This window comes from Triticum dicoccoides, chromosome 7A (assembly GCF_002162155.2).
Source record: "Triticum dicoccoides isolate Atlit2015 ecotype Zavitan chromosome 7A, WEW_v2.0, whole genome shotgun sequence".
Classification (NCBI taxonomy): Eukaryota; Viridiplantae; Streptophyta; class Magnoliopsida; order Poales; family Poaceae; genus Triticum; species Triticum dicoccoides.
This window is the reverse complement of record NC_041392.1, coordinates 119,516,192-119,524,895: the sequence shown is the minus strand read 5'-3', so window position 1 is coordinate 119,524,895 and position 8,704 is coordinate 119,516,192. Positions and strand designations below refer to the sequence as shown.

General features: G+C 48.6%; 1 pseudogene; it reads right to left on the bottom strand.

The window, feature by feature from the left end:
• Positions 1-8,704, bottom strand: part of LOC119333240 — a 14,409-nt pseudogene that overhangs the window by 2,944 nt on the left and 2,761 nt on the right.

Here is an 8,704-nt window from a genome sequence, read left to right as displayed (position 1 = left end):
CTTCAGTACAAGTCACAATCAACATGATGTGGTTTTCATGAGTCGAGTACAACATGATCAAGCATTAAAGTTGTGTGTGATTGTGGCACCAGACAAGGTATTGTCAAATGGTCCAGTACTCTTCCTATAAAGAGTGGGAAGGGATGCTTGACTTAACAGTTCCAAAACGCTAGCTTACTTGAGGTTTATTTCGCAGCCATTACCATTCCATGCTTGTAGCAGGGCTAAGGCATGGGAGGCATCGGAGAATGCAGTGGATGTTGTTTTACTTCTGAATCATATCAAATCTGAGATCATGACTGCTGGAGGAATTGATGAAGTTTCTAGCAAAATCTCTGTGCTGCGTGCCGATTTTGGCAAATGTGTTGGATACCCCTCGGAAGCAATGATCTCGATATCTAAAGCACTCGGGATGACTTTGCGAGAGGAACTGACTCCCTGCCGAGAACTTATCCTTGACTTTCCCTTAGTTTCACAAAGCTTAGACGTCGGGTCATTTGATTCCCATGCCTAGTCTTCGGCCTTGGTACAGCTATTCCCTCTCCTGCAATGCAAAAGTAGAGCATATTCCTTCCAGCTTTTGCAACTTTAGGAAAACAAAATTGAACAATAACATGATTTTTTGAAGTACATTACCATCCGGGTCAACACCGTGCAAGAGCTTTGAACCTCTAGACTTTCATTCAAACTATGAAACAAATTTCCAATTGGGTTCTTCTACGGAACAGGGTCAAAAGAAGAACGTGAGCGTAATGACCATTGGAAACAGAAAATGTTCCAATTGGATATCTCAATATCAAGCATGCAATTCTCATTTGTATACAGCACGAGTCTCTACAGTCCACTCTCCCTTCTTTACATAAGTCTACAGTCTACTCCCTACTTCAAAACCCAAGAGTGGAAAAGATTGCACCTAACAAAAAAAGGAATTTGTTATGCAATATAGAGCAACCAGACAAAGTCCCTAAGCCATGTACATTCGAGGCAGGTGTGACAATGGAAATGTAGCTAACTCAAGAATTCGGTGCAACTGAAGGATCGGCGATTGCTATTCTCTACTTTCCACTTGAACACAAAATGTATTTGGACAAAAGAGCAAACTAGTACAATGCCACTTGAGAACAAGTTGTTATCCTAACCAAGTATCTGCAACTCGATCGTGCTATAACACTGTTAGGGCATCTCACCCTCAAACCACCCACATACGTCCGGACCGCGGAAGCCATCCAACACGGGCTTGTACCAGCTGCCGAGTGGTCCGGACATGTGTTCTCCCACAAATTGGAGACAAAGGGGGGCTGCGGGAGTCCAGACAGCAGATACGTAGGACTCCGACACCGCCCAACCCACCCAATACCCCCTCCTGGTCTCATTTTCTTCCACTCCGCCCCTTCTCTCCCTTGCTTTGCATCCGCAACCTCCACCTCCGCCGTCTCCGGCCGCCACAGAGGCATTGCTGGAGGTCCACAACCAGCACTGATGCGCCCGCTCACCTCTACGACGGTGATGTCCACTCTGGGGCCATTTGTACCTAGGTACTTGCCCCCTGTAGATGACCTCCATGGCAGACACCATGCTCGACAGGTGTTCGGTCAAATGCCATTGAGCTTATTTTGGAACGCTATGTCGTTTTTCAGAGTACGAAGGATGGCGTGCTACTCTACCATGAAGGATGAGTTGTTGTGTGATGCGTAATTGGCCATATCCGTGGATTTTGTAAGCAGGAGTAGAATGGGGACCTTCTGACAGCAAGTGCATGAATCATTTCACATACGAAAGCACATTGCACCCCATGACATGTACATCATTCAAGAATGCAATGTGAGGTCATTAACGTATCGCTGATACGCTATCCAAACCAGCATCACCAAGTTTTGTAACATGGTTCATCAACTGGAGGCAAGGTGGCCATTGCATGCGCCAGAGAATGAGATTGTAAGTTTTTTGCTTCTTGGTCAAGTTGTTAATTGACTCGTTCACTCAATGTTGGTCTACACATTATGTAGCCTGCACGCGCTACCGTGATGTAGCACAGGACAGAGGAAAGGCCATTTACGTACACACACTATTGGATGAAGCTGAAGAGGGAGTATGTGTGGAAGGGCATGATCTGTTGATGATAAACTTGTTGGACATCCGCTTAATCTAGTCGAATTTGAGACATTGTTGTACTAGATGCATGCTATGTATTGATTTGTGTTATTTTCTATCTGAACTTTGATGAATATCATTCAGTTGGCATGAATTTCGTCTGGTTAGTTCAAATGCGGGTTGAAATGTATGTGGGCAGCGTTGAATAGCCGCCTCCCGCACCCGTGTCCGCAGACTGGTCCCCCTTGTCTGTGGACGGATGCGAGAGGAAATTTGTGTGTCCACAGACTTGGGCTCGCGGAAGCTGGGCTCGGTGGCTCCCGGCTAGACCATGGCTTATGGCTCGGTCGCTACATGTTGTGGAGGCATGGTTCTGTCTCGACCGACGTGCCGTGGGACAGATTGTTTGGCTGCGGCAAGATGGGGGGGGGGGGAATCCGTGCTCGAACTTTTTTGATCCGACAATCGCGACGCCTTTGCATGTCGTTACCTTGTTGAAGCGGTCGTTGATGCCGTTTCTGCCTACTTATCAGCTGCTCCGAGGGAAACCCTAGGTCTGGGTGATATTGGATTGGACGATGACATCATTGGTGTTGTTTCTCTCTCCTGGGAGCATCGTCTTGGAGTAGCATTGGTTAGGGGGTGTGAATGATTGCAGGTTTTTGTTGCGATGGATGCTTCCATGTCTTGTCGGTGCCCTGTTTTGGGTGGCTAAGCCAATCGAGGCAGAGCGTGGCGGCAAGCAGCGGATATCCTTCGTTGAGACATCGCGCTACCAAGATGGTGTGTGGCATTTTTTTCTGGTGGTAATCGAGGCCTTAGAGGGACAGTGACAACTCGTGTTATGTTGTCTAGGTACCTAGATTTACCATTGACAAGACGATGGAAGCATGGGATTACCGAATTGTCTCCAAGGTGAGATTTCGGTGGTTGCGTCTTCTCTCGCACATGCAACAACTGGCTCCAACACTGGCTATTTGCTTGGTGTGTGCATGATTTACAGCTTGCATGGATATCACGTTTGTACCATATTTTTGGTGGCTGCACCTGCTCGACGAGGATTAATGTTGTTCTTCTTTTTCATCCACCTAGGCATACCATTGGTCTTCTATGGCTTTGCTATTTGCTGGTGTAATCATTTGTGTGCGTCCTAACTATGCAGAGGCCAGATGTGTAATCATGGTGTTTTGTATCCCCTTGATGCTTCATTATGGATGAATAAAATGCCCTTTTTCAAAGAAAGTAAAAAAGCATATGGTTTATGAAGATTACTGCACCAAGCAAATGCATTTCTCATGGCTCCCTTCTACACCGTGAACTTTTCTTAGCGTGCCTATCTTAAGATGTTGAAATGCATGGTTGTAGGTGTGTAGTCTTGAACTCATTTTTAACTATTAATTTTGTTTTTTTGTGAGAAAACTTTCGATCTATTCGTCCTCTATCACGGCAATACAATGGACACTAGAAATAATAAAAATTACATCCAGATCCGTAGACCATCTAGCGATGACCACAATCACTGCATTGATTACTACTAAACCTTCCGCATGTATGCAATCAGATGAAGGATAATTGAAGACTATCTAGAGAAACAGAAGGTGAGAACGGAGCTGCTACGAGCAAGATGTTGAAGTAATTCTTCTTCCAGCCTTCTTGTGGCTGAACATAAATAATACTACTCCCTCCTATCCAAATTAATTGACGCTAGTTTAGTATAACTTTGTACCAAAGGTTGTACTAAAACAACATCAATTAATATGGATCGGACGGAGTAGATTAATTTTCTTGTGGAAATAGCAGTCATGTGAATTAATCAATTGCATGAAACTTGTTTTGGCATGTCACGATGGGATCGTGGAAATTTGTTCATTGTGCTTTGTTGTTACCTTGCTTCTCGTGTTGCGTGCCAACAGTCTTCTTCATTGGTATGTTTTATAGTGTTTCATGTATAGAACTCGGTCTTGGGAGGGATTTTTAGCTTGCTCTACCGAATAGGGTGCTAGGAGGGATTAACTCCAATGGGGGTTGAGCGAGAGGATGGGAATCGACCCAACATTTCATTTGTCAAGCAATGCGGGGGTTGTATGCTTCAGTACACGTCACAATCAAAATGATGTGGTCTTCATCTGTTGAGTACAACATGATCAAGCATTCAAGTTGTGTGTGATTGTGGCACCAGATCAGGTACTGTCGAATGGTCCATTACATCTTCCTATAAAGAGTAGGAAGGGATGCTTGACTTGACATTTCTGAAACGCTAGCTGACTTGAGGTTTATTTGGTCACCATCACCTTTAGATGCTTGTAGCAGGACTAGGCATGGGAGGCATCAGAGAATTCAGCGGATGCTGCTTCATTTCTGAATCTTATCAAATATGATATCAGAACTGGTGTCATGAACATTGAAGTTTCTGGTGCATTCTCTGGGCTGGGAGCCGATTTCTGGACTTCCAAAGCTTTTTAGCTGATTTGGGTGGAGGAACCGCCTCGCTGCCGTGCACTTATCCAGGGCTTCGTCCGAGTCTTACAAAACTTACACACCAGATCATTTGATTCACACGTCCAGATTTTGGCATCAGCTACTCCCTTCCGTGCAGTGCAAAAGCAGGGCCTTATCCTTTCGGTTTTCCCAACTTTAGGAAAACGAAATTGAAAAATAACACGACATCATTTTACTACATTACCATCCTGGTCAACATTGTGCAAGAACTTTGCAACAGTAGGATTTCTGTGAAACAAATTTCCAATTGGGTTCTCCTACTGAACAGGGTCAAAACAAGAATGTGCGCATAATGACCAATGGAAGCAGAAAAAATTTCAAATCAGATATCGCAGCATCAAGCATGCAATTCTCATTTGTACAAAGCAAGAGTCTCTACAGTCCACTCTCCCTTTTCAACGGAATTCTCTACAGTCTACTCTCTACTTCAAAATCCAAGAGCGGTTATGATTTCACCTAACAAAAACAGAATTTTGTTATGCAGTACAGGGCAACAAGACATGCCCCCCAAGCCATGGACATTTGAGGCAGGTGTGACAATGGAAATGTAGCTACCTCAAGAGTTGCAAGAGTAGACTAGTCCAATACTACTTGAGCCACAAGTTGTTTTCCCAAGCCAGTATCTGCAACTTGTGCTAGAACACTGCTACTACAAGTAAAGCTATACTTTGATAAACTTTGAAGGAGAATGTTGGCCCAGTATGATACCTTATGTTTATGCCATGTCACTTACCCTAACAACCATGGCAAGATACTCCAAAAGAGTTCCAGTATTGCAGCAAATGAAGAACTAGCGTATTAGAAAAATTAAGCACAACATACCAAACACTGGCTTCAAATTTAAAAGGTTTATAGCCACTTGTAGCAATTACAATAAGGTAGAAATAGGAATACAAAATAAGCAGTTCCCATCACATACTAGTCTCATAGATAGATATATAGTCTGCGGGTACAAGACAGAGGTCTATTGCGAAAGACCTTAGTCTCCTGACCATTTAAGCTAGACATAACCATAGACTGACATCGCTACTGCTCGACTCTAGAGGCACCGGAGACAAGCACTTGTTGATGCCCAAAATACTTATTCCTGAAACAAGATAAAGGATAATGATCAATGAAATGGAAATTGAAGTGCATAACAATTGAGTTTATTTCCACAATGCATATGCCTACCCTTTGTCTATATATACAGGCACCCAGCGACCTCGATTCCCTCAGTCGAAACCAGCAGACAAGGGCATGTCATGGAAGGTCCAAAGGCCCATGTTGCCAACAACGTCCTGGGGCACAAGACAGCTTAGAATGTTGTCCATTGACTCGTCTGAACCATCGTCCATCAGGAACTTCATGTATGGTTCCAAGTCGGCAAGGTCAATACTAGCATTACCCATCATAGGAGGTACCGTTCAATTGATGCCATTGTTCTGCAGAAATGCAGATTCATTGACCTCTATTGAGGTGGGAATGGATGCAAGCACAGATGTTATGTCAGGGGTCTTGATATCATTCTCCCAGCCGAAGTCTGAGCAACTAAAGGAGTTGCTCCCCTGATTAGAGGAAAAATTCATGAAAGGGGCCTCAACTGCATTCACTGTAGGCACAAACGACATGTTCTGAGGCTGCACAAATTGCTGATTTAAGGTGTAGTCAACAGTAGGGCAGGAATACACATCTGCGTTGCCCATGGTGTTGATCAGTGAGCACCGACTTCTGTTCGGTGTTGAACTTGGCCACCTTCACAGAGGTAGGCTCAGCACAGCGTTGCTGAGGAGACATAGGAGCTTCTTCTCGGAAATTAACATTTGCCTTCTTGCCACGAATTCTGTGGGCTTCAACATCATAGGCTTTGGCAGCTTCCTCGGCAGAGTTGTAAGTGCCAAGCCAGACACGGACACCCTTGCGAGGATCTCTTATTTCAGCAGCCCATTTACAGCATCTCCAGCTGTGCCCCCCGCCTTCCCCCCTCCCTCCCTCCCGAAGTCCTTTTTCGTCGCCGGCGCAGAAATTTCAGCCCAGTCGCGCCCTCAGAAACTCAGTTTTCGCCGGTTAGGGTCGATTTTGACGCCGGCGGACTCAGTCCGAACCCGGCACGCTAGGGACGCCCGGGGACGCCGGGAGAAACGTTTTTGGCGCGAAAAGGAGTGGGTCCGCTGAGTCAGCGACTCGCCGCCTTCGTCATCCTCATCGCCTCGATTCCCGCTGGAAACAATGCCAAGGCTGTTGCGCCGGTCAGCCTTCCATTGATGCCTCACGGGCGGCGTAGTGAAGGCGTGGCGACCCGTGTCCCGCCCGCTCCGGTCACCCGGCACACGGCGGCAGCTCTCCCACCGCCCATCCGCGGCTATAAAAGCCGTCCTCCCTCGCCGGTGAACGCACAAAGCTCTCGCCACCGACGCCTTCTCTCTACCTCTCGCCGCCGACGCCTCTCCCTCCCACTCTCTCCCCAGCTGAAGGCAATGGCCGAGCGCTTCCCAGACGACGGCGCAGCGGCTAACGGCTTCGGCCGCCGCCATCTGCGCGAGGATGTGGCACGCCTCCTCTACAAGCCGGAGTACCCGGCGCCCCCGGACATGCGGGTGCCGGGCACCTGAAGGCTCAGCGCCGGTGGGGTCCCGGTGCCACCCGCGCCCACCGGAGCTACCCGGCGTGCCGAAATTGCACGCATCGGGTCTTCGCTGCCGGATCCGCGGCGGAACCAGCCGAGGTTCGCCCCCGACAGCAACGCGCTGCGGATGACGTACTTCGAGCGGCGCCATGAGGAGGGGGTCTCCGCCACCAACAACATCGAGCCCCGTGGCCCCCACAACTCCGAGGGACGGCGCCTATGGAGGGGCATCCCCGACCGCACCCTTGAAGCCATCCTCGAGCACATCGAGGCCGACAACACGCCGCGCCTGGAGTACCCTGCGCCCCCCTCCTTTTCTCGCTGTCGCAGCAACTTCTAGACACTGCAGCGAATGTAGACGACAACATCTTCGTCGTCGGGCTCCGGGTCTCTGTCCTCCGGCTCGCCGGCGCTTTGCCCCGTCAAGCCAGAGCCGCAGGATACGCCACTTGGGCATCGTACCCGCGGCGGTGCCCTCGTCATCAATGAGGGCGGCCGCCCCTCTCCTCGTTCCTACCGCCTCGTCCGGCGAAGACCGAGCCAGTTTTGCTCCCCGTGAAGAAGGAGCACCAGGACATGGCCGACGAGGAGACCGGCCTCAAGTGGGCAAAGGAGGACTACATTCACGAGCAGATGGAGCGCCAGCGCCAGGCTTTCGAGGAAATCAAAGCTCGACGCCGCGGACGCGAGAAGGGCGTCGTGGTCGTCCTCGACAGCGACGATGAGGATGTGCCCGGGCCGTCCAACCCCCCGCGCATCGGCGACGCTGGTCAGGGGTGCAGCAGGGACGCGGCAGCACCTAGCACGACGTCAACAACGATGGTGGCGACTACACCCGGTTCTACAGGCTCCTAGGTATGTAGAAGGCGGGCCGCGGCGATGGCTAGGCGTAGTCATTTTTAGTTTGTGTTTTCATTTGTGTTCTTAAGTTTTTTTGTAAAATATCAATGAAATCGCCTAGTTTGGACGAAATTGTGTAGTGTTTTGGCCGATTTCATGTTTCAAAAGACCGCGTCTGGGGCCAACCTGGGGCGGTGGCTGGGAACTCGATTGGCCCCACACCGAGATTATCGCCGGTTCGCCCCAGGCGATGATATTTCAAGTGTCTGTGGGCCCGAACGGCTGGAGATGCTCTTACCCCAAGGGCCACGGCGGATGCCCCTGAACTGGTTCTTTCTCTACCTTTTAGCAGACCCTGAGGCACAGTCATCATCACCAGCAGCAGTTGCCGTCAATCCATCTGAATGTAGCAGTGAGATAAAGATGAGACTGTTGATCTTTAACAAATAAAATGAGGCATTCACTACTCCAAAAAGAACATCAATTGTTCTTCCTCTTCCTTTGAAAAAATTAGCGAGGAATTAGACTATAAGCAACGATGATGCAGAACGGAGCATAATCGAAGATTGTCCGCCAACATGCATGAGAGAAGATTTGGCAGGGAGATGGCCAAGTACGGTGAGGAGTGATCTCTCTACTAGATCGCCACCGCCACCGCCGCCTCCTCCA